Raw genomic sequence first — 25,854 nt, forward strand, 5'->3', positions numbered from 1 at the left:
TCGAGCTGCTGAGCTTCGACGATGGCTGACATCGCCCAGACTCGGGAACCCCGATAACCCAAGCCAAGCCCAGGGTAACGCTCCAGGTAACGGGTAAAGTCTGGTTAATGCGGGGGCTACCTATTTGGTCCTTCCCTCTTTCAGGGACACTTTACATCCTTCCCAGGTTTCGGTTATGGGCATTGACGGCCAACCCTCATGTCCACTCCAAACCCAACCACCACCCTGTCAATTAGATTCCTGCCTATTTGCCCACTCCTTTCTGGTCATCCCCTCCTGCCCTACTCCTCTCTTAAAAAAAAAAAAAATGTACTCTCACAGATCTCCCAGCAGGTGGCTACGGCCCTGGACATCGACTGGCATCTCCACATCCCCTATCGGCCCTAACCGCCAGGCCTGGAACAAAGGCGCAGACAGCTCCAAGAAAGCCCCCTCTGGACCGGACTCAATGGTTTACTCCCATACCTCTTGCCCTTTCTAGGCCCTATACTCCTGCTGGTTCTGGGCCTCACCACAGGCCCCTGCCTCGTCCAACTTATTCTTCGCTGGGTCCAAAAAAATCGCGCAGGCTGCGACCGGACGGGCCATGCTCCTAACAGCTTATACTCGACTCATTCAAAAAGACATAGACCCACTTCACAATCCTGCATAAGCTGACCTTTCGTCCCGGCTGGCCCCTACCCCTCGTCGCCCCCGTTCAGCAGGAAATAGCCAGAGAGAACCGGCGCCCCTTGTCCTATAACAAAAAGGCCGGGATGAAAGGTCGGAGCATGCCCCGGGAAAGTGCTGCAAGGCAAATTCCGGAGGCTGGCTAAACTTCCAGGGGCTGGCCCCCTGCAGCCTGGTCCAATCAGGTACCAACATAGAGCCCTCGGACACTGACCACCGCTGTAGCCCGCGCTTTCTTCCTTATATGAAAAGACCTGGCCTGGATGCCTGCCTGGACTATAAAACCCCTCCCCACCCCTCATACCTTGCAGACTCCCTTTGTCTCCTCACTCACCAGCCCCCGGGAGTTCTGCCCGAGAGCGACGCTTAATAAAAGGCCTTTACCACCGGTCCTTAGAGGCGGCTTTTTTCCTCCCGCAGCGTTTTTCCTAACACTGATGTCCTTATAAAAATGGGAAATTCGGACAGAGACACATGTGAAGGACAAAACATGAAGGCAGAGGTAAGGGTGGGTCATGCACGCATGCAAAGATCTCTAGCAAAGAGGCAGAAGCTAAGAGAGAGGGAAGGAGCGGACTCGCCTTGCGATCCTAAGAAGGAAATGGAACTGTGGACACACTGATCTTAAGACTTCTGGCCTCAGAACTGTGAAATGTTAAATTTCTGTGGCTTAAGCCACCCAGTTTGTGAAACTTTGTCACGGCAACCCTAGCAGACTAATACATCATTCTGCATCTTATGGAGAGACAGCACCCCCATGTCAGTTGGTCAGAAGAGTCCTATTTCAACCTTGTAGTCGGGAAACCTGGATCATTGCTCAGCCCAAAGATGTAACTATCAAGTCAAATGCCAAGGCTGTGGGGTAGGTAGGCTGGTTGTAGGGAGGATGAGGCAGTTGGAATGGAGCTGTGACCACTGTCAGGGTGCAGCGTTCTATAAAAATGGCAGCCCCAGGACGGTCAGAGGAAAGAGCCCTCGGAGGGCAGGCGTGTGGCTGAAGCGAGGGGAGGTCTAGGGCAGGGAGGCCACTGCACATCCCCTCACAGGATGGCTGCTCATCACGGGAGGGAATTTACCCATCTGGGGAAAGCATCTCTGAGCTCTGCCTGCATCTGACCTCGAGACTTAACAAAGCCCCTACTGTGTGTGCTCAGCGCAGCACCAGTTTCTGTGTCAGAGAGAGTGTGTGTAAGAACGAGGGGTCCTATGAGAATGTCAGAATGCTGCCGAGCCCACACTCGCTCTGCTCGTCACGCGACCAGCCAGTAAATCAGGTGAGTTGTTGGGGCAAGGAATGGCGATTCTTTTTTTCAGCTGCATCAGGTCTTAGTTGTGGCTCTTGGAATCTTTAGTTGCAGCATGTGGGGGTCTAGTTCCCTGACCAGGGATCAAACCGAGGCCCCCTGCTTTGGGTCCATCTTAGCCACTGGACCACCAAGGAAGTTCCAGGAATAGCGACTTTAACAGAAAGCTGGCAGACTGAGAAGATGGCAGACTAGGGTCTCAAAAAACCACCTTCCCTCAGTCCCAATTCTGCTCCTTTTATACAGAGGACGGGAGGGGGCAGAGCCCACAGCGGTGCCGACCAATGGCTGAGCAGGACTGCTAAGGTCACTCCCTAACTGTCGCTCGCTTGGGAGAGGGACCCTCTGCAATGCTGGCCAGTGGCTGAGTGGGAATCCCTAACAGCCGTTCACTAACAGCTGTGCATCTGCCCCGGGCCCATTACAAGAAAAAGGAGAGAGATGAATAACGCAACGTCCTCAACCTTCTCTTAAGGTTGGTCTCTATGAGTAATTCATTCCTGATTTCTGAAAAGAAAGCAACAGAGAGGGAGGGAAGGAGGGTGTCTCCTGGACTCACCATGAACTAAGGGGCCTGGTTGGCTCTGGCTGCCTCTGGTCACTGACCCTGTGCACCAGTGACATTGTATATCTCGTGTGAAAGTTAATCCCTGAGAGTCGCTTCTTTTACTTACACAGAATATTTTTCTTGTCATTTTAAGGTTCCTCTCTGACGGTTTGAAATCTGTTGCCTTTGGCTACCATCTTGGCTTTATGACCCAGGTTATTCTCTTGCTGTCTTTCTCCCCCTCTCGGTGGCTAGTGTGTATGTGATTGGTAACCTTTGCCTCATAATGCTTTCACTGTGTCCTGCCCGTCATTTGTTGTGGACAGAAAGGAAGAGTGAGATAAGCAGAAACTCAGGGAGGAAGAAATCATAGGCCAGACTTTGGCTCCAGCCATAAGCACGCTGTCCAGTCCAGCTTCTACCAGAGGTGAGTGCTGGGTATGAGGGGTTGTCACATCAACAAAACTGCTCCTGGTTCCTCATGGGTCCTTGATCCCTGAGCATGTACATCATCAATCAGAATCTGGGCTAAGTGGCAAAATAAACCACCAATATTAAGTGTAATGGGTAGCTATTGTGTAGATGAAAATAGAAATATCTTAAAAGTTTTCTGAAAGGTTTATCTATGATAGTTTTTCTTAAATTGAGGTCAATGGATCACTGGCATCAGAACCTCCTGGGACCCTTATTAAAAAGGTATATTTCTGTCCACTAGATCCATTGAGCTGGCATCTCTGGAGATGGGAATTTTAAGTAGGCTCCCCAGGTGATCTCTATGCATCTCTATGTTCGAAGTTTAGAACATTAGGTATCACATAATAAAATGGCAGGATGTTTTCCTGGCTTGAGTGCAAGAACTTCAGTGAGTCCTCTTTTACCATTTCTCAGTGGACTTCCCTTCCTCCCAGCCCTACTTTATAAAAAAATATTTATTTGCTTATATGGCTGTGCCAGATCTTAGTCGCAATATGCAACGAAGATCTTCAGTCTTCCTTGTGGTCTGCAGGACCTTTAGTTGTAGCATGTGATCTCTGTTGTGGCATGTGGGATCCAGTTCCCTGACCAGGGATTGAATCTGGGCCCCCAGCGTTGGGAGCATGGAGGCTTAGCTACTGGACCACCAGGGAAGACTCGCCGGCCGGCCTATTTTTTTACTAGCTTAAATGAGTTCTCTTCCCACTTCCTCAAAGTTTTCCTAACCCAGGCCCATATCTGACCACTTTAGATATTCTAGAATAGAGCCCAGCATTCATGGGATTATTTGGGTAGAATAATTAACCTAGAGTACCGATGTGGCGCTTATTAAATACTTTTGTACCAAGAAAAAAAAAAATTACCTAGAGCTCCTCAGAGTTAAAAGGCTTCATACATAGAGACTTATTCAATACCTGAGAAGTTAAATTTAGTGATGAACACTGCTTTGTTAAACCAAGAAGATCATCTTGGGTGATCTCAAGATATCCCACCATCTCCATGACTAGGGCTCAATTATGCCTTTTTCCTTCAAACAGTGTAGCTTTGGAAGTCTTTGTCATAGCCACTTAACCATTATCGTAACAGACTAATTTTCAGACTGAGTTGGGCACCTTTTTATTTTTATTAGATTTTTATTTCCTCTTTATAAAAATATGGTGAGATAAGTATTTGTCTATTTTATTATTTTTGTTTTGTTATTCTATTCTATCTTCTCACTGAGGGTGAGACACTTTGTACCTTATCTGTAAAGGTAGGAAATGGCAAAGTTGGGACTGGGACTTGAATTCAGGTCTGTCTTCTTTAAGACCCTGGACTCTCTCCCCAACACTGTGTCCCCTCACTAGTGAGCAGCTAGTGTACAAATCACAGGCAAAAAGAGGTGTGCAGAGTCCCACTAGTTATCAGCCTAAGGACTGCCAGTTTGTTCTTTCAAAATTCAGTCCAAGGCCCATTTCTTCCACAAAGGCTAAGCCTCTGCCTTTAAATCCAGCAGGACTGATTGTAACCACTGATGGGTATTTAGCTCTCAGACTCAGATGTAGTGATCTTCACAGGGATTTTAAGTCTCCCTAGTGGACAGTAAACCCTTCCAGGGCATCACCAGCCCCAGTCTGGAGTCTCGCGCCTCACATGGACCACGGCCCTCAGTGGATATTATGTCTCCGTGCAGGAGGTAAACTGGCCGCTGCTTTGTGATCCTAACAAACCTCGGGGCCGGGGGCAGAGGAAGAGAGGCAATGGGGGATTCAACCTTTTTGCATCACAGTGTTCTCACAAATTCTGGGCACAAGCCCCAGGGGAGGCCCACGTGGCAAAGCTAGAAAGTCACGCACTGCAAGCATAAGACGGGTACACGCACGGCCCTGTAGGCAGAGGTGAAGTAAACCCCGTGGAAATCCCGCCCCTCTGGCTCTGTTGCTGACAGACGTCTGCAGTGTTTTCCTCCCTGACATGTTTGTATTTCACTCTCAGTGTGGGCCCAGCACAGAATTTTCCATTTGTAGCTAGATTTGCTATCGGTCTAAAGTAGTTCCTTCTCAGATTCTCAAACTGTACATGGTTGTGAGCTAAGTTGTGCCCAAGAGGAACCTAATACTATGCAAAGACCCCTGAACTGCTCTCCCAGACCTTAAGTGACTAGACAATCCCTCTCGCTGAAGCACCTTCCAGGGACCAGGAACACCTTCAACACCTATTTTGCCTGTAAGAAGCTACTAGAAACCAGCTTCTTAAGTCACTATTGGTTTTCTGGTCACCAGTATTTCTAAAACAAAATAACTCATCAATGAAAAATAATTCAAAAACTTCACAGCTACTACCTGAACAGAGTGGAGTCTGAGCCTTCTTAATCTTTATACCTCTAGTGACTAGCCTGACATTTTCTAGATGATCAAGAAACATTTGTTAATCTCAAATGATTTGCATCAATCCCCTGCATCAAAGCAAGACAACTGCCCCAAGTGGGAGCACACCACCAGAGCTAGCCTCTGGGAACCACAGGCATCCCACCCCTTCCACCCCTCAAAATCACCTGTGTCTTTACCCTTTTTCGTGCTAGGAACAAACAGTACCCATTGTGATTCAAGATGCTGAGAGGTGGTCAAATGCCTTTAATTAATTAAGGTGGATTAAATAACTGAAATAAAAGATTTCGAGTGCCCTGTTATTTAGCTTTCTGTTTAAATACTCAGTGACTATCTGCTCCTTACAAGCCATGAATCATGCAGTGGATAAATGATTTAAGGTGACTACTAGATTATGCCCAGGAGGGCCTGTCAATATGGCTTGCTATCAACTGCCACTTTATATCAAGGCTAATGGAATGAAATGTAATATGAAATTCAGGTTTGGATAAAAATAAAATAGTGGTTGTCTATTGATTAAATTTACCTGAAAGTCTGACATAGTCATCGACCAAATGTTGTATTTCTGAATGAGTCATGTGCTTTTAAGAGACTGCCAGTAAAATACCGCCTGTATTTTAGACTGATCCTGAAAGCTTCTGTTCTGTAGGTTAACTCCTGTGATGCTCAGCCCCAAACATGCGACCCCATGGACCATAGCCCAGCACCAGGCTCCTCTGCCCATGGGATTCTCCAGGCAAGAATGTTGGAGTGGTTGCCACTCCCTCCTCCAGGGGAACTTCATGACCCAGGAATCAAACCTGCGTCTCCTGCATTGGCAGGTAGGTTTGGTTTTGTTTTTACCACTAGCACCACCTGGAAAGCCCAAACATGACCAGTCAGGACTGCAGGCCTTGCTTGATCCCTGGGCTGAGGACCCTCGGCTTAGACCACAGACCAGAGAGGGCCTTGTGATAAGCTTGCCCAAAGTTGACATTTCAAAGGACAGAATACCTTTCTGCTACACCATCTGACTTCAAAAAGCACAATTTTATTTTCTTACAGTTCTGGAGATCAGGAGTCTAAAATGGGTCCACAGGGCTGATGTCCCTCTAGACATTTCAGGGGAGAATTCCTCTCCTCTCCCTTTCCAGCTTCCAGAGGTTGCCTCATCTGCATCCTTAGGCTCTTGTCTGCCTCCTTTATCCTTAAAGCCAATAGCATAGCATTTTCTCTCCCCTCTGACCCCTTGCCCCTCTTATAAAGATGCTTGTGGTTACATGTGGCCCACCCAGATCATCCAAGACAAACTCCCCATCTCAATATGCTCAACTTAGTCACATCTGCCAAGGTCCTTGTGCCACATAAGGTAACATACGCCCAGGTACCAGAGCTTAGATTGGAGACATCTCTGGGGAACTTTTATTCAGCCTACCATATTGTCAAAAGAGAAAATACTATAAACAGACCACTGGAAATATTCCTATCTATTGACAAAATCTTATCAATCTCCAGTGAGTGTGGCAGTAGGAGCACAAAGCCTGGGCCCAGGAATCACCCAGGTTCCATTCTGACCTGGCTCTGCTATTCACAAGCTCTGTAAGTCTGGACCAAAAAATTCATGAATGGTCATGTGGCTTAAGCATCAAAACCCAGAAGTGGCAGGAAATGAGGCAGGAGAGACAGAGGGTGATTGAACTGAAGTAGCACGCTCGGAATTCCACACACAAATGTGAGTTCTCCTCTGCCCTCTTTACCCCTGTGTTGTGGGTACCTGAGACAGCACTGCCATGAAAAACAACGGATGGATGAGACACTGACTCTTCAATTTCATGAACCTGTACCGTGGCAGCTATTATGAAAACGATTTGTGCATCTCTGTCCTGCCCACTTGGGCTTCCTTGGTGGCTCAGATGGTAAAGAATCTTGCCCACTAATCCTACACGACTTGGACAAGGAGGCCAAATCTTGTTCTATTTTACATGCTCACAATACCTAATGCCTAATAGGTACATGCTTAGATGCACCTAATAGTTAAGAATTTACTAGACCCATGCTTATATGCACTTAAGAGTTGAGTCAGACCACTAATAAATTTTAAATTAAATGTTCTCTATTCACATAGGTAAACATAAATGTGAATGAAACCATTTGTTTAGTAGCATATTTATAACTTTCTCACCTTGTCTCTTTAGTGAATCTCTTTAGAAATAGATCCACTAATTTTAAATGTAAGATAAAACAGGCTCAAGAGAAATGTTAAAAACACTGTCAACTACAGCAGATGTCAGATCCTGCCCATAGCTTCTCCATATTCACCCCTAGGTGTGCCAGCCCGGCAGCCCCCAAACGCAAGCTCCTCCCACTCCTCGCTGAGGGCTTTCTCTGGCCTCCAGTTGGCTGAGGGCTCAGGTAGATGTGTGGGGGAGTTCAAGTCTCCTGAGGCAGCCTTCAGCCAATGACTGTCAGTTCATGGTCATTGTAGAACAGAGCCTCCATGAATGATAGTGCCATTCTCCTCAATAATGCATTTTTGTTGGCTCCCTTGTTCCATCTTAACCCCCCACCTCCCGCCTTTCCCCTGCCAGTGCCTCTGGCATCACCACCCAAGTAAGCTACCTGCACTGAATCTGTGTCTCGGGGTCCGCTTCTGTGACTACAAGTCAAGGACAAGCTGTGGCCACCGGAAGCTGAAAGAGGCAGGGACTGGGTTCTCCCCCAGCCTTTGGAGGGAGCCCAGTCGGGTTTACACCTTGGTTTAAGCCCTCAGATATTGAGCTTCTACCTCCAGAACTGTGGGCATTCATTTCTGTTGTTTACAGTCACCAAACGTGTGGTCGTTTGTTATGGCAGCCCCAGGAAACGACTTATTCTGTAACTTTTACAAAGAGTAAGTCATTCCTTTTAGGAAAACCGAAGCAGCTTAAGAAGTGCTTATCTCTCTTAGATGCAGGATTTAATTCCTGTTTTGAAATGGAAACTTACATATTCAGAAGTAGTTACTGGAGGCAAATAACATTGTTCTCCTGAATAAAACCCTCCAGTGGGTTGCCTCCAACTGAGACTAAAATCCTATCTCACTGGGGTACAAAGGGCTACAGAGCTCCTCCCGCCTCTCTACCTCCTCTTGTCCACACTCTCTGGCCACACAGACCTTCCTTCGAATCCTGAACAAGACTTAGAGCCTTGTCTTCAGCCTGGGAGGTACCCAGCATGTTCTCAGAGTTTCAGACCCAGTCTGTGGTTGCTTCTCTTTCACATGAGACTAAGGGGACAGAAATTTAGATCAGATGACGTCCCTGACATCCCCCAGCTCATATGGAACAGGGGAAAGCCCCCAGTCAGAGTCTCAGCTTTTCTGGTTATTACCAGGTGACCACAGACAGGCAGGTGACCCTCTCTGGGCCTCAGCCTCCAAATCTGTAGAAAAAGGGAGCTAGTGATGACACGGCCTGCAGACCCCTCCCTGTGTGACAGTCTTGGCTTACATGACTGCGTTTCATAGGTGGTGCCTCCTGCTCCTTCAGGGGTCACTTATGGAATTCCGGGATGCCCAACACACCTGTAAGAGTGGAAGGAGCAGGAAGTGCAAGGACCCAAGAAAGGAGATCATGGATGGACTTCCTCCGTGCTCTCATGTGACCAGATCATGCTGATGGAGCGCAAACCCTGACACCTCTTTGAACCAAGGCCTCAGAGCCGCATGCATCTCTTGAAAGGAAAAGAACATTGTTCTGGACAATTCTGGGAAAGATGCTGAGGAAGATTATTTTTGATCACAGACAAACTCAAAATATATTTGCTTCTTAATTCCTTGAATAAATGATTCATGGAATGCATGCATTTTAAGGAGCTGAATGCTTTTGGGTTGTTTTCCTGGAACCCTCCATTTCTGAACAGTCTCTAAAGACCAGTAATAAATATACACAGCTGCACAGCTAAGTGATCATGAGCATGCCCTTACGTGTCTGTTGCATTTGCTTTAGGAAAATTCATTAATAAATAAACATTTTCCATAAACATGCCAGATAAAACAAAGGTAATGAGATTCACTTTTAACAAGTCGATACTAAGAATAACAAATGATGACTTTTTAGGGGATTTTCCTGTAAGTTTCCTGAAAGCCTCATAAATCTCTTCCCTCACCTCCTTTTTTCCCTGACTATATTCTCCTGACTGAAAATACCCTCCTACAGTGAAAAATCCACAGTCAATTACACAGAGTTACAGAAAAGATGGTGAGAATGTGGAAAATAGCAAATAATCCTGGGAGAGTCTTCTTCATGTTCCAGTTCTCTTAATGCCCCCAAATGATCCAAGGCTGCAACCCCATGTCTTTTCTCAGGGTGACTGGTGTGGGATCGGCAGCCAGGGATGTAGTATTAGTCTTCAGGAGACTTAGAAATGCTTTGTGCTGAAATGACTTCTCCCACTGATGCCGGCTTCCCTGGTGGCTGAGATGCTAAAGAATCTGCCTCTGATGCAGGAGACCCGAGTTCAATTCCTGGGTTGGGAAGATCCCCTAGGGAAGGGAACTGGCAACTCCAGTATACTTGCCTGCAGATTTCCATGTACAGAGGAGCCTGGCGGGCTACAGTGCATGTGGCTGCACAGTCAGACACAGCTGAGCAATTAACACTGGCTTCTGTGTCTACAATCCCTACAGTGTCTGGCACATCCTAAGAATTCAAATGAATGAATTACTTGAGTCTGAACTGGCCAAGGTAGAGGGTGACATTTGTTTTGGCCAACAAAGTATATGCAACGGTCTCCGGGATGAAGAAGGGAATCCAACCAGGCTTCCATAGCTTGATAAACATATTCTCTAAGTTTAAAATAGTCATGGAGAGAGCAGAGATTTGGAATCTTACAGACTTTGTTGATTCCAAGCTCTACACATACAAACAGGTTGTGTGAGCTTGCATGAGAGATTTAAAATCCCCAAGCCTACATTTAAAAATTTTTTTTATTTTTGGCCATGCCACATGGCGAGTGGGCTCTTAGTTTCTTGACCAGTGTTTGAACCCACTCTCCCTGCACTGGAAGCTTAGAGTCTTAACCACTGGACCACCAGGGAAATCTCCCCAAGCTTATATTTTATTCTCATCCACCAAGGACTATAATATTCACTAAATCACAGGATGGTTGAGGAATAGAATAAAATATCTTATGTAAATTATCTAGCACAGCATTGAACACAACTGGTGCTCAATGTATGTTTAGGTTTTCCTCCCAACTCACCGCTATACAGTAACCCCTTGGCTCTGATTCCTTTTCTTTTCATTCATATTCCTCAAGTAACCCAAGTAGGGAAAAAAGGTGCTTAACAACCTACACAGAAGAATTTTCTCTTGTTAAGCTCATTGCATGGTGATTTATCAAAGTTTGTATTATCTGTTTTGCAACTTGGAGTTTAGAATCTGGAAAAAAGAACCATTCTAAGCCACAAAGAATTTCCATCTATAAAAAGTTTGAAGATGTGCATTCACCTTTTTCAAGGCTAGCCCTTGTTTGGTAAAAAAATCTCTAAGTGTTCCGTTAATTTTATAGATCTAAAAGAAGATACTCTATTATTTTTCCTAATATTTGGACATAACCATTGACATGAACGCAGTTTTAATACTGAGAAGATAATTTGCTTAAAGAACTGAAACATTACTAGAATTAATTGAGCCAAGGCTATTAAGAATTTCTTGCCTTTTGGGGTGGGGATATTGAGGAAAGGGTTCTGGCAATGTCTCAGCTCTGTGTAACTTCAGAGGGCGGTGTGCTCTGGAAACTGTGGAAAACCTAGGTTGGAGACTTAGCGCAAGATAGAAAGAAACGGTATTTCCTACCAGACCATTCTTCCCACCAGAAGAGAGTGCGTGGAAAGCACCTGGCCAGGGTTTGGCACAGCCCAGCATGGACTTGGTATCAACTATCATGGAAGACATCACTAATGAATAAATAATCCAAAAGAAACTGATATCAAGCTGTTACACACCTGTGTGTAAGAATGGGCTGTCTCTATGGGTAGTGGATATTTCTCTGGCTAGTTATTGAGAAAAGAGAGTAAATCCTGGGACAGGAATCAAGGGCTCCAGAGTGGACCTTAGACTAGGATGTGGACAGAATATCTCTTTTCTCCCTGTGCCTCATGATAGCCGGGCGCCGACCATCCTGGGGGGCAATCCGTGGAGGAGGACCAGTTCTGGAGCTTTGGCAGAGCTTGCAGAGATGGGGCCATGAAGAAGCAGCACACAGAGCAATGTCCAGAAGCAGTAAAGGCACAGGCGCCATGGCTCTCAGAGAAGGTGCCGCCCAGGAGCACAAGGACCCACGGAGAGCAGGCAGCACAGGCTGAAATCTCTTCACACACACGCCGAGGTCCAAGCCAGCACTGTTTGGGTTATAGACCTAACCTAAGAACGGGGTACACTCAGCTTGGGCTTGGATATTTTGTTTACACACAGATTATGTCCGTCACTGTGCTCATCTCAATTCATTTGGTTGAGGTGGTTTCCAAACCCATTTTAAAGAGCAGAATCTGAACGAATTGAAAACTTCCATACCTACTCACCAAACCTGGCATCCCACATCAGCCGAGCCAGTGAGCAAACCTGGAATTCCTGTGCTTGCTTTGACAAGGCTTTTTTCTGCATTATGCCTTTAACACAAAAGTTATGAAAGGGAGAAAGTGTGTGGAGTCTGATCCAGCTATGATATTATTTATTCACCAGATATAAATTATTTCTCCATTGTAAATACAATCCTGAATTGTGCTTTAGTGGCAAGACTGGTTCTATGTTTTATTGGTGGAGGAAGCCCCTGAGAATCCTGCAAACCTTTGCTCGGCTGGAAAGCAGGACGCTTCTGTGAGGCTGTTCACCCTCTGCCTGATCACATTTCCAGATGCCACCCCAGCAAAACAAGGCAGAAAGAAAATCACCAGAGGCATATCCAATGCACAAGATAAACAGAAGCTACTGGAAAGACGTGTAGGATCAGTAACGAAACAAACAAAAAAAAGAACCGCAGAGCCCAGTTGGAACAAGGGAAGAAATCACTCACCACTCAGCAGGAGAATCACTGCACTTCACCGGGGCAGGTGAGCTGGGCATGTTTGCCTGTTAAAGCATTACTGGGATTTAAAGAACCTGCATGAGGCAAGGCCACAGATTGATTCGCATGCTATTTATAATTCCTTAACAGTTTGATGTTTTGCAGTCAGAAAAATAGATCACAGGAATGATTCACTGAAAAAAAAAAAAAAAGAAACATATATATTTAGTTCTCTCTGCTGAATAAAGTGGCACAACCACCTTTTGCATTTTTTCCAATGCCATGAAAATGTGTTTTCGTTATGCATCACATTATATAAAACGTGGTGCTGAGAGGATTCCTGCTTCCCTCCCCAGGCAGGAGTGCAGGAAACAGCCTGAGTATGGAAATTGGGCCTCCCACAAACCATGCGTGGGGGCCCATCCAAAACTCAGAGGGAGACCAGTGTCATAAGCTCAAGGTCCTTCAGACTCTCTCTTCAGAGGGGCCTGGAGACCAGGAAAGAGGTGTTCAAATTGCCCTTAAACCCTGTCTCTAGAGAGCTCAGCCTGGACCCCTTCATGAGGCTTTCTTGGGAAAGGAATCAAGGAGAAGGGTGGAGGTCAAATTCATGTATGACCTTGAAGCCCTGTCTACCACCTAGGAAGCTACAAGCTGACCACCGGCACCGGCTCTGCGGCAGGAATTCCTGTCCTTTACCAGGGGATCACCTGGAATAAGAGTCGATTACATTTTACAGTGAAGCACCTTTGTTCTCTTACTCCAGGTCTGAAGGACAATCTAGCTACATTTTCAAACTATGGCTTCTGGAGAGCGTTGAAGAATTCTGTAGAGGTATATAATCTCCCGCTTGAGGAATGGTAGGTCTAGTTTCCTGGTGGCTCAGATGATAAAGAATTGCCTGCGAGGTAAGAGACCTAGGTTTGATTCCTGGGTTGGGAAGATCCCCTGGAGAAGGGAATGGCTACCCACTCCAATATTCTTGTCTGGAGAATTCCATGGACAGAGGAGCCTGGTGGGGCTACAGTCCATGGCCTGGCAGGGCTACACAATCCATGGGGTCCCAAAGAGGCTGGACATGACTGAGTGACTAAGCCCACATGGACATCTGCCAACCAGGAGCTGGCTTCGGGGAAAGTGTGTGTTCTGAATCACCCAGGACCATCACTGGCACTTTCTATCCCTTTCCCTGGGCCACTCTGCTCCATCTGACACTGGGAACCTTCCAAAGCTGAGCAATTCCTCAATGCTGGTTGAACTTAAGGGAAGAAGACTGAACCTCCCCCCCAACCCACTCTGCCCAGCAAGGGCCTATTATTGGTGGCTCTCTAAAATACTGATATGTCCTCATTAGGCTATACATCCCTTGAGGTAGGAGTTTTTGTTTATTCATGAGTATCTATCTCCCATAGTCTGGAACATGATGTTGCACACCTACAAGGGTGTGACTGCTATTTATTGATTGATTGATGGAGGCCTTAGACTAATTCAGCCATTCACATGCAAACTTCCTCTGCATTGTCTGGAAGCCCAGAGGCCAGAGAGAGTTCAACTCATTCATTTTCCTTCTGCTCTCAGCATCACGTCCAGAAACCAGATATTTGAAGCACGAATTCTATCCTTGACACCAGAATGCCTTCATTTCCACAGTCGAGTCTCTGAATGCCCTTCTCTCTTGTGCTCATGCTGTCGCTCAGTTATGTCCAACTCCTTGCAGCCCCATGGACTGTAGCTTGCTAGGCTCCTCTGTTCCTGGGATTCTCCAGGCAAGAATACTGGAGTGGGTTGTCATTTCCCCCTCATCTTCCCGACCCAGGGATCGATCCCGTGTCTCCTGCGTCTCTTGCGTTGCAGGTGGATTCTTTCACTGCTGAGCCACAGGGAAGCCCTTGTCTTCTTCTCTCTGGCGTTTCATAATAAGAACCCTAAATAGTAATAATTCATTTGTTATGCCCTGTGCTAAAGAAAGCAGTGTGCTTCTGGGAGGTGTATGTGTTTTAAAGAAGGGATCCCCAGCCTCCTGAATTGCATGCCTAATGATCAGAGGTGGAGCTGATGTAACTATAATAGAAATAAAATGCATAATAAATGTCATGCTTTTGAATCATCCTGAAACCATCCTTCCACCACCCCAGTCCATGGAAAAATTGTCTTCCACAAAACCATTTCCTGGTGCCAAAAATGCTGGGGACTACTGTTTTAAAGAACATAGGCTAAGTGAAATGACCTTGACTTATCGAAATTACAGTCCAGAAAGCAAACAGGACTCATCCCACATGAGACTAAGCTTGCAATTGTTTCTCAGAAATAGATAAGTTCTGGAACAAATCTAATTACTTGATGTCTAATCTGCCAGTTTCAATAGGTCACCCTTCATTACTTGAGAGCATCTTAATTTCACAAGACAACTGGAAATGCTAAAGTTCTGAACATCATGATTACTCACAAAATAGTTTACTATAGGAAGTTTGTAACTGAGCAATGCAAATTTTTCTGTTCATTTTTCTGATTCTATAAATTTTTCTGATCCTTTTAGTTTCAAAGTAGAAATAGAACATCTATATGGGCCTCAAATGCCAATATTTTGAAGCAAGGATTTTACCTCAAAATCATATAGTACGTGAAAATTCAACGTAGTGTTACTAGAAAATCACAAGCACACAATTGTATCAATCATTTCTATCTTTGGTCTCTGAGATGTTCAGTCTTGTCAAATATTTTTAAAACTTAGCAAATTTTCACCAGTGTTATATAATGGGAAAGAATGAAACATTTGAAACTAAGGGGCCAAGGTTAAAGTCTTTGTCTGATAATTTTCTAGCTGTATAACTTGGGACACCTCCTTGAATGCTCATGGCTCCATTTTCCTGTTCTGTAAAATGTGAAAAATAATACCTATTTCATAAGATAGCTATGAGCATTAAGTCAGATAATAAATGTGGAAATGATTAAATAGAGCACTCTGTAAACTAGAAATTATTGCACCATCATCACTTTTCTTCATTTGAAAAGTCACAGTGCCAAGGTATGCATGGCCCTAAATTAGGTATCTTAATAGATCAAGAAAGAGTCCCATTAAAAAAACATTGTATTTTAATTAGCATATTTTATAATTCTCTGGAACACTATCTCTAACACTCAAGGACACTGGTTTTACATTAACTAATATAGTTCAAACATTCAAAGCACTTAGCTCCTGAGGATACTGTCTAGAAAGTTTGACATGGTCACCTAAGAGTAATTAAATGAATGAGCAGTAGCACCAGCAGTGAGAGGCCTCCTCATCTTGCCAGGTGGTTGGTTTTCGATGTGTAGATTTACCCTGGGCTTTTCTTTGTCTGGTCCTTTGATACTGAGAGAAAGACCTACTTTATGCAGAAACCACTTCAAAATTATCTCAGAAAGATGAGAATAGCATATATTTTTTTCCCCCATCAGCACGAGTCAGCCTCAGGTATACCTGTGTCCCCTCCCTCTTCATCCTCCCTCTCACCTCCCACCCGATCCCACCCCTCTGGGCTACTACAGAGCCACACTTCGAGTTCCCCAAGTCATACAGAGAATTCCTATTGGTTATCTATTTTACACGTGGTAGTGTATATGCTTCCATGTTACTTTCGCCATTCATCCCACCCTCTCCTTCCTCCCACTGCCAGCATCCATAAATTTGTTCTCTGTGTCTGCGTCTCCATTGCTGCCCTGTATAAATAGGTTCATCAGTACCATCTTTCTAGATTCCATATATAGAGAATAGCATATATTTTTTCAAGTGTAGGAGAAAAGGCATTTTGTATCTTCATTGACATGCATATCAAGACTAAGAAATCCAAGGTTTTTTAAGGAAAATGCTTTGTAAAACTTTTTAAAAAAATATTTACTTATTTGGCTGTACCAGGTCTTAGTTGTGGCATGTGGGATCTGACTTCCTGACCAAGGAACAAACCTGGGCCCCCTGGATTGGGAGCAGAGTCTTAGCCACTGGATCACCACAGAAGTCCCTGTAAAACTTCTCTAAGAAAGAAATTCCTATGAGAGAATAAAAGGAAATTATATCTCAAAAAAGAGGGACAAAGTAAGAAAGGCTATGTATTCAGTGTTTAGAGTAACTTTATATGCAGAATCTTTGGAACAATGTTTATATACTTGGCTTTTTTGGTTTTTTGAACTTCTCTAATAAGACATTATGAGGGTTTTTTTTTTTTTTCCCTAATTATCAGTTCAAGATGGCGGAGGAATAAGACAGGGAGACCACTTTCTCCCCCACAAATTCATTAAGAGATCATTTGAATGCTGAGCAACTTCTACAAAACAACTTCTGAATACTGGTGGAGGACACCAGGCACCCAGAAAGGCAGCCCATTCTCTTCGAAAGGAGATGAAAGTGAAAGTCACTCAGTCATGTCCGACTCTTTGTGACCCAGGCCAGACTTCTGGAGTGGGAAACCTTTCCTTTCTCCAAGGGATCTTCCCAACCCAGGGATCAAACCCGGGTCTCCCACATGGCAGGCAGATTCTTTACCAGCTGAGCCACAAGGGAAGCTCCATCAAAAGGAGGTAGAGCAAAATATAAAAGACAGAAAGAGAGACAAAAGAGTTAGGGACAGAGACCTGTCCTGGGGAGGGAGTTATGAAGCAGGAGTTTTCACACAGTAGGAAACCCTCTCACAGGCGAATCTGTGGGGAGTTTTGGAATCTCAGAAGTCAACATAACCTGGAAAAAAAAAAAAAAAAAACCCACAGAATACATGTTTAACCACAACTGCAGAAAAGAGAATTTTCCCGTGAAAGGCTCTAACCTAACAACCTAACATGCAGACTGGTCTGCTCACAGAACAAAGGATTGAGTGAATACCAAAGGAGAGCTAGCCAGCTGCATACCGGCCCCTGCCCGCCCGGAGGCAGAGAGGCAGGCTTGCGACAGCCAGAGACAGAAGGCAAGGAGCTGCTGCAATCTCAGCCCCAGAGATTCGGGCATCTTCAACCAAACTGTGAGCAGGCTCCCAGCTGCTAACCATGTCTTCCTGAGATCCTGAATGGTTGACATCCACCAGGAGGGTCACAGCCTGAGGTCAGCTCTCCAGAGGATACACACGGTACACCTAAGACAGTGCTCTCATGGGGCACCTGTAAAACTGAGTGGCCAGGACTGGGGAGGTGATTAAGATGCATGGCCCACCTAGGACAGTACACTTGCCAAGCACCTGGTCAGCTGAGCTGCTCAGATCTGGGAAGGGCACAAAATGCATGCCCCACCCACGGAGACTGAGCCAGAACTGTGTCTGAGTGTCTCCTGTGGAAGTACGGGGGCAGTGGCCTGCCGCAGGGACAGGGGCTCTGGGTGCAGCAGATCTGGGTATGACATAAGCCCTCTTGGAAGTGGTCGCCATTAATCCCACCATAGAACCAGCAGAACTTATACAGGACTGGGAAAACAGACTCTTGGAGGGCATAAACAAAACCTTGTGCACACCAGGACCCAGGAGAAAGGAGCAGTGACCCCACAAGAAACCAACCCAGACATGCCCATGAGTGTCCAGGAGTCTCTGGCACAGGCGTGTGTCAGCGGTGGCCTGCTGCGGGGTTGGGGGCACTGAGTGCAGCAGAGCGTGCGTGGGACCTTTTGAAGGAAGTCGCCATTATCTTCACTCCCTCTACCATAGTTTGGCCTTGGGTCAAGCAACAGGGAGGGAACACAGCCCTGCCCATCAATAGAAAATTGGATTAAAGATTTATTGAACATGGCCCTGCCCATCAGAACAAGAACCAGTTTCCCCGTCAGTCTCTCCCATCAGGAAGCTTCCATAAGCCTCTTATCCCTATCCATCAGAGAGCAGACAGAATGAAAACCACAGTCACAGAAAAATAACCAAATTGATCACATGGACCACACCTTGTCTAGCTCAATGAAAATATGAGCTATGCCAAGTAGGGCCACCCAAGAACAACAGGTTATGGCAAAGAGTTCTGACAAAACGTGGTCCCCTGGAGAAGGGAATTGCAAACCACTTCAGTATTCTTGCCTTGAGAACCCCATGAACAGTATGCAAAGGCAAAAAGTATTACACTGAAAGATGAACTCCCCAGGTTGGTAGGTGCCCAAAATGCTACTGGAGAAGAGTGAAATACAAAATGAAGCAAGTCAAAGGGTAACAGAGTTTTGCCAAGAGAACGCACTGGTCATAGCAAACACCCTCTTCCAACAACACAAGAAAAGACTCTACACATGGACATCATCAGATAGTGAAAACCAAAATCATATTGATTATATTCTTTACAGCCAAAGATGGAGAGGCTCTATACAGTCAGCAAAAACAAGCCCAGGAGCTGACTTGGCTCAGATTATGAACTCCTTATTGCAACATTCAGACTTAAATTGAAGAAAGTAGGGAAAACCACTCGACAATTCAGGTATGACCTAAATCAAATCCCTTACGATTATACAGTAGAAGTGACAAATATATTCAAGGGATTATATCTGATAGACAGAGTGCCTGAAGAACTATGGAGAGGTTTGTGACATTGTACAGGAGGCAGTGATCAAGACCATCCCCAAGAAAAAGAAATGCAAAAAGGCAAAATGGTTGTCTTAGGAGCCCTTACAGATATCTGTGAAAAGAAGAGAAGCTAAAGGCAAAGGAGAAAAGAAAAGATACACCCATTTGAATGCAGAGCTCAAAAGAATTGTAAGGAGAGATAAGAAAGCTTTCCTCAGTGATCAATGCAAAGAAATAGAGGAAAACAATAGAATGGGAAAGACTAGAGATCTCTTAAACAAAATTAGAGATACCAAGGGAACATTTCATGCAAAGATGGGCACAATAAAGGACAAAAATGGTATGGACTTAACAGAAGCAGAAGATATTAAGAAGAGGTGGCAAGAATACACAAAAGAACTATTACAAAAAAATATCTTCATGACCCAGATAACCACAGTGGTGTGATCACTCACCTAGAGCCAGACATCTTGGAATGCAAAGTCAAGTGGGCCTTAGGAAGCATCACTATGAACAAAGCTAGTGGAGGTGATGGAATTCCAGTTGAGCTATTTCAAATCCTAAAAGATGATGCTATGAGAGTGCTGCACTCAATATGCCAGCAAATATGGAAAACTCAGCAGTGGCCACAGGACTGGAAAAGTTCAGTTTTCATGCCAATCCCAAGGAAAGGCAATGCCAAATAATGTCCTAACTACCACACACTTGCACTCAACTCACATGATAGCAAAGTAATGCTCAAAATTCTCCAAGCCAGGCTTCAACAGTACGTGAACCATGAGCTTCCAGATGTTCAAGCTGGATTTAGAAAAGGCAGAGGAACCAGAGATCAAATTGCCAATATCCATTTGATCATCAAAAAAGCAAGAGGCTCTAGAAAAACATCTACTTTTGCTTTTTTGACTATGCCAAATACTTTGACTGTGTGGATCACAACAAGCTGTGGAAAATTCTGAAAGAGATGGAAATACCAGACCGCCTGACCTGCCTCTTGAGAAACCTGTATGCAGGTCAGGAAGCAACAGTTTGAACTGGACATGGAACAACAGACTGGTTCCAAATTGGGAAAGGAGTACATCAGGGCTATATATTGTCACCCTGCTTATTTAACTTACATTCAGAGTACATCATGTGAAATGCTGGGTTGGAGGAAGCACAAGCTGGAATCAAGATTGCTGGGAGAAATATCAATAACCTCAGATATGTAGATGACACCACCCTTATGGCAGAAAGCAAAGAAGAACTAAAGAACCTCTTGATGAAAGTTAAAGAGGAGAGTGAAAAAGTTGGCCTAAAACTAAACTTTCAGAAAACTAAGATCATGGCATCTGGTCCTATCACTTCATGGCAAATAGATGGATGGGGAAACAATGGAAACAGTGACAAACTTTATGTTGGGGGGCTCCAAAATCACTGCAGATGGTGACTGCAGCCATGAAATTAAAAGATGCTTGCTCCTTGGAAGAAAACTATGACCAACCTAGACAGTATATTAAAAAGCAGAGACATTACTTTACCAACAAAGGTCCATCTAGTCAAAGCTATGGTTTTTCCAGTAGTCATGTATGGATGTGAGAGTTGGACTATAAAGAAAGCTGAGCACCAAAGAATTGATGCTTTTGAACTGTGGTGTTGGAGAAGACTCTTGAGAGTCCCTTGGCCTGCAAGGAGATCCAACCAGTCCATCCTAAAGGAAATCAGTCCTGGGTGTTCATTGGAAGGACTGATGCTGAAGCTGAAACTCTAATACTTTGGCCACCTGATGCGAAGAACCTACTCACTGGAAAAGACCCTGCTGCTGGGAAAGATTGAAGGCGGGAGGAGAAAGGGATGACAGAGGATGAGATGGTTGGATGGCATCAGCGACGCAATGGACATGAGTTTGAGTAGGCTCTGGGAGTTGGTGATGGACAGGGAATCCTGGCATGCTGCAGTCCATGGGGTTGCAAAGAGTCAGACATGACTGACCGACTGAACTGAACTGAAGGAAAATTGAAAAAAAATATTTTCCACTGTCTCATTTGATGGCAAAAGAGAAAGAAAGCAAATCAAAGGAATATGGTAAAATTATAGACTGTAGTTGAATATTTCCAGTGACCTGATAGGTTTTTCCAAGGTTGTTGTTCAGTTGCTCAGTTGTCTCTGACTCTTTGCGACCCCATGAACTGCAGCACACCAGGCTTCCCTGTCCTTCACCATCTCCTGGAGCTTTCTCAAACTCATGTCCATCGAGTCAGTGATGCCATCCAACCATCTCATCCTCTGTTGTCCTCTTCTCCTCCTGCCTTCAATCTTTCCCAGCATCAGGGTCTTTTCCAAAGAGTCAGTTCTTCCCATAAGGAAGCCAACGTATCGGAGTTTCAGCTGCAGCATCAGTCCTTCCAATGAATATTCAGAGTTGATTTCCTTAAGGATTGACTGGCTTGATCTCCTTGCAGTCCAAGGAACTCTCAAGAGTCTTCTCCAATACCACATTTCAAAAACATCAGTTACTCAGCTTTCTTTATGGTTCAACTCTCACATCCATACATGACTACTGGAAAAACCATAGCTTTGACTAGACGGACCTTTGTTGGCAAGGTAATGTCTCTGCTTTTTAATATGCTGTCTAGGTTTGTCATAGAGGTAAATTTTATTTAATTCTACTGAGGCATATTGAGCTGTTCAATATGTGTTAAATTGTGTGTTAAATTGTATTTCTTTATTTGCCTATCATCACAATTCAATAATAGTTAATAATAAGAGTTAGCGTGTATCATCATTTACAATGGGCCACATCCTATGTTAGCATCTTTACCTACATTATGGCTTTAAATCTCCAAAATGGCCTTTGAAGTACACACCATTCATATTCATACTTTCTAGCATGAAAAATTAAGTGATCATACCTAAGGTCACACATCCAATAAGAGGAAGATTCCAGGTTACATCAGTAGCAGTGCTAACGACTTATCACTTAGCACAAATGGTGCTACCAAATGCAGAAAGTGCTTATTGGATATTAGCTGATTACAGTTTTGATTGAATATAATGAAAATATACTGACTTATAAAATGTTATCTGCCACATGACTGTATTTTTATAGATTTGAGTTAAAAAATTTGAAGTTATATTGCATGTATAATGTTTGATTAGTTTCAGATAGCCAAACTAAGCCTAGACTAGGAAACTTGCACCTAGCTCTAATAAGTAATCTATATTCTGACATCATTTTACTTTTGAACAGCTAAATTACATAGGGGACTAGAATCCCAGACAAGGCTCTGAGGAGAATCTCTTCCATGCTTAATATGCAATGATTAAAGGGTGAAATAGCCCTAACCTTGAATTCTCTCACAGTTTAGGTTATGTCCTGAACATTACATTTATGCTGTACTTTTGTTTCATTTTGGTGTAAAGAAAGGAACTCTTATAGGTAATGCCTATTGAGCTGTTGTGGTCAAATATTTATTAAAAAGACTGTATTGATTTGCAGATTATGACTGACCACATATGAACCCTTCTTTCCAGTGACATTCTTATTTAAGGTATTGATTAAGGGCTTTTCATGCAGAAAGCATTTCTCTTGTCAGTTCAGTTATGCTGGCTTTTGTAATAAGCTAATTTGATTTCCTTTTTTAACCTTTGTTTGATTAGGGGAACGACATTTGCATTAAAATTCAAGAGAGATGAAGTCTGCCATCGATCTTGACTTCCTCATGGACCTCTTGTACTGAGCGAAAGATGATTTAGAGAATGTCAAGAGTCTTGGAACAACCATAATGAGAGAGGGAAAAAAATCACTTCAAACTTACACACCAGTAAGGGCTTATTTGACAGAAAGGGCAATTGTGTTTGGTGGATATATTTTAGAGAAATCAAATTCAGGAAGTTTAATTTTGTTCTTAGGGCAAGTCATGAAGAAAGCTGTAAGATGAACTGCCATTAATAAAGTACTCCCTAGTTAAACCAAAACATTTCCAAACAACTGAAGAGGTTAAACAAAACATGTATATTGTTACTTGCCACAAAGGAGGAAGAAAAGTAAATTCTAATACTTCTTTATAAACATGTTCCTGGTAAAATGCTAACTTCAAGTTTGTAGTTAAATAGACTTAATCCTTTTCATACTGTTCATGAGGTTCTCAAGGCAAAAAAGAAAGAAAGCTTAGCACCAAAGAATTGATGCTTTTGAACTGTAGTGTTGGAGAAGATTCTCGAGAGTCCCTTGGCCTGCAAGGAGATCAAACCAGGGAATCAGTCCTGAATATTCATTGAAAGAACTGATGCTGAAGCTGAAACTCCAATACTTTGGCCACCTCATGAGAAGAGTTGACTCATTGGAAAAGACCCTGATGCTGGGAAAGATTGAAGGCGAGAGGAGAAGGGGACGACAGAGGATGAGATGGCTGGATGGCATCACAGACTCGATGGACATGGGTTTGAGCAAGCTCAGGGAGTTGGTGATGGACAGGGAGGCCTGATGTGCTGCAGTCCATGGGGTCGCAAAGAGTCAGACACAACTGAGCAACTAAACCGAGAGTTAATCCCCTATTGCTGTCTCAGAATTGTGGAGATAAAACCATGTCAGTTCAAGTCCTCCACTGGCGTTGTTGTCGTTCAGTCGTTCAGTCCTGTCTGACTCTTTGTGACCCCATGGACTGCAGCACACCAGGCTTCCCTGTCCTTCTCCTCCAGGAACTTGCTCAAACTCATGTCCATTGAAGTCGATGATGCCATCCAACCATCTCATCCTCTGTTACCCCCTTCTCCTCCTGCCCTCAATCTTTCCCAGCACCAGGATCTTTTCCAGTGAGTCAGCTCCCCCAGGCTTAATCAGTCCTCTTTCACAATAACACTCAAAGATATGTGCAACTTCTTACAGTTGCCTTTGACTCTGGATCCTTTTCCTAGGGAGGAAATCAATGTGTTTTGTGGCTTCAATAGCTTAGTTCCATTACTTATTCCTGAAATCTCCTCCAAAGATCTCTATTTGGATCTTTTCTGGCAATGAAGACTCTTTCCATTTTATGAGGAGTTTCACTGGGCTGGGGATTTTTAGTTCAAGAGAAATTCACCTAAAATGAACCTAGGGATGTAGTAAATGCTCAGTGGGATACGTGGAAACTGTATCACATGGGCCCACCCATTCCTTTTGCAATAGCGACTCAGAATGTTTTTCAGCTGACACAATGTAGGAGTTAGAAAAATCAAAAGACAAGAAAGGGGAACAACTTGCAAGCAACTGGTTGCAAAATTTCTGGTTCCCAATATAATTGGAAACTCTCTTAGCTCAATGGGGTAAATTCTCATGATTCTAGGTCACTTGGAAGAACTTTGAGGGTCAGTAGGTCTTTGTTAATTTCTTTCTTTCTCTGGAAAAGTCATTGAGCATATTTACTGAAAGTAATTTTCCATTATCCATTGTTCTGCCAGAGGTGATTCATCTCCAGTCCCCAGTTTCCCGATTTTACAGCTTAAAGTTGTGGCTTGACTCTCTTTTTATATTAGTTCTTAAATTAATGTAAATTGATATATTTCTCCTTGAAAATAACATAAGCTAAGATACTAGGAAATCAGCTTCTTAAAAACCCAATTCAATCTGGAAGTATATAGTTGACTTTTGGCCTATGGCACTAGAGGTAAATCTAATGTTTCCTTTCTTCTGTGAGTAATGTTGCACAATTATACACATTTTAAGGACTGCAGATAAAATATGATTATTCAGAGAAAGACCGATGTTCAGCTGATATCTATGGTTCTACAGCAATAATTAGATTCTAATTAGGAAAGAATAAGAACCACTGAACACCAGAAGCAAGGACTGTAAAGAAGGTACAGGCTCGTCTTGTTATAGACGAGGAAATTCGGTCCAAGAGAGGGAACTCCTTTGTGAAATACTTCCAAATTAATAAAATGAGACAACTACAGTTTACTTTCAAATTCCATGAAGTTAGGCTCTTTTCCAGTAAATATGGCACCACTTAATCTTACGTCTAGCAAATAATTGAGATGAAAAATGTTCCACTGATGGCACCAAGCTTTCATACCGCTAGTAGTGTGGAAGTAGATTATCCATAAAACATGGCAGAAGAATTTAAGGAAAGTATTTTCATATGTCCCATATGGGCAAATCATTAACTGTTCTTTCATGTTGTGAACCCAAAAGTATCTCTGTTATATTTTATATTGTGTTAAAATCAATATAATATAATATAAAATTCATCCAGAGGATAACATATTTATGTATTCCCAAGGCATTTTTAGTTGAGACATTTATTTGGACTTTAATTTAAAAAATAACACTGCTTAGCTTCTGCCTGCATTGTTCCTCCCGTTTTATTACAGCCCCCAGTCCTGGCACCTGGGAAATTCATCAGACTCATCTCTGTGGAGGTTTAGAGGGCAGACACATCATTTTTTTAAATCTTCAGTTGCCCTCAAATCCGCTGAACAGAATTCCTTATCTCCTAACAAAGATTTAACTAGAGTATTTTATGTGTAATTCATCAGAATAGCTGCTAAGATGTTCAATTTTGTTTTTAAAAGGTAGGAGCGTTGTGGCAGACAAGCCTGAGGTTTAAAAAGCCTGATTCTGCTTGCCTTTCATTTTCCCTGTGGCCTCTGAAGTGTGGTTTATTGGTAACCACCACGTTACTATTCCTGTCTCAACTGACTCCTCATTATTCAAAGCCAATAATAATTGCTAAATATGACTAATATCATGTGGGAGGTCGCAAAGTTCACGGCTAACCTTCATTCCAGCTCAAAATGTTTTCAAGGTTAATAGATTGATTTCGAGCCGAGATATGATGCATTTATAAAATGGGAGAAAATGAAAAATTTGGCATCACCAATATGTGAATAGTTTTAAATGATTCATTTGTTACATTTGGACTGTAGCCATGAAATTCATTTGATATATATCACATAGTTATATTCTAACCTAGACACTGGAAAATAAATTAATGATACATTTTAACATTAGACAATTTTAC

General features: G+C 43.6%; 2 long non-coding RNA genes across 5 annotated transcripts in view; one reads left to right on the top strand and one right to left on the bottom strand.

Moving 5' to 3' along the window:
* The window catches only part of LOC133044640 (uncharacterized), a 112,215-nt gene that overhangs the window by 71,882 nt on the left and 14,479 nt on the right, over positions 1-25,854 (bottom strand). For 2 of the 4 annotated variants that reach the window (XR_009690007.1, XR_009690005.1), the window contains exon 2: positions 12,393-12,577. The exons of the other annotated variants lie outside the window; for them this stretch is intronic. This is a non-coding gene — a long non-coding RNA (uncharacterized LOC133044640). The remainder of the gene's footprint in view (positions 1-12,392; positions 12,578-25,854) is intronic. 4 annotated transcript variants of the gene reach the window in all.
* LOC133044233 (uncharacterized) lies at positions 2,421-9,316 on the top strand. Its single transcript, XR_009689909.1, has 5 exons — positions 2,421-2,448; positions 2,675-2,735; positions 2,847-2,947; positions 6,010-6,181; positions 8,845-9,316. It is a non-coding gene; the product is annotated as an uncharacterized LOC133044233 (long non-coding RNA).

The sequence above is a fragment of the Dama dama genome, chromosome 23 (assembly GCF_033118175.1).
Source record: "Dama dama isolate Ldn47 chromosome 23, ASM3311817v1, whole genome shotgun sequence".
Taxonomy (NCBI): Eukaryota; Metazoa; Chordata; class Mammalia; order Artiodactyla; family Cervidae; genus Dama; species Dama dama.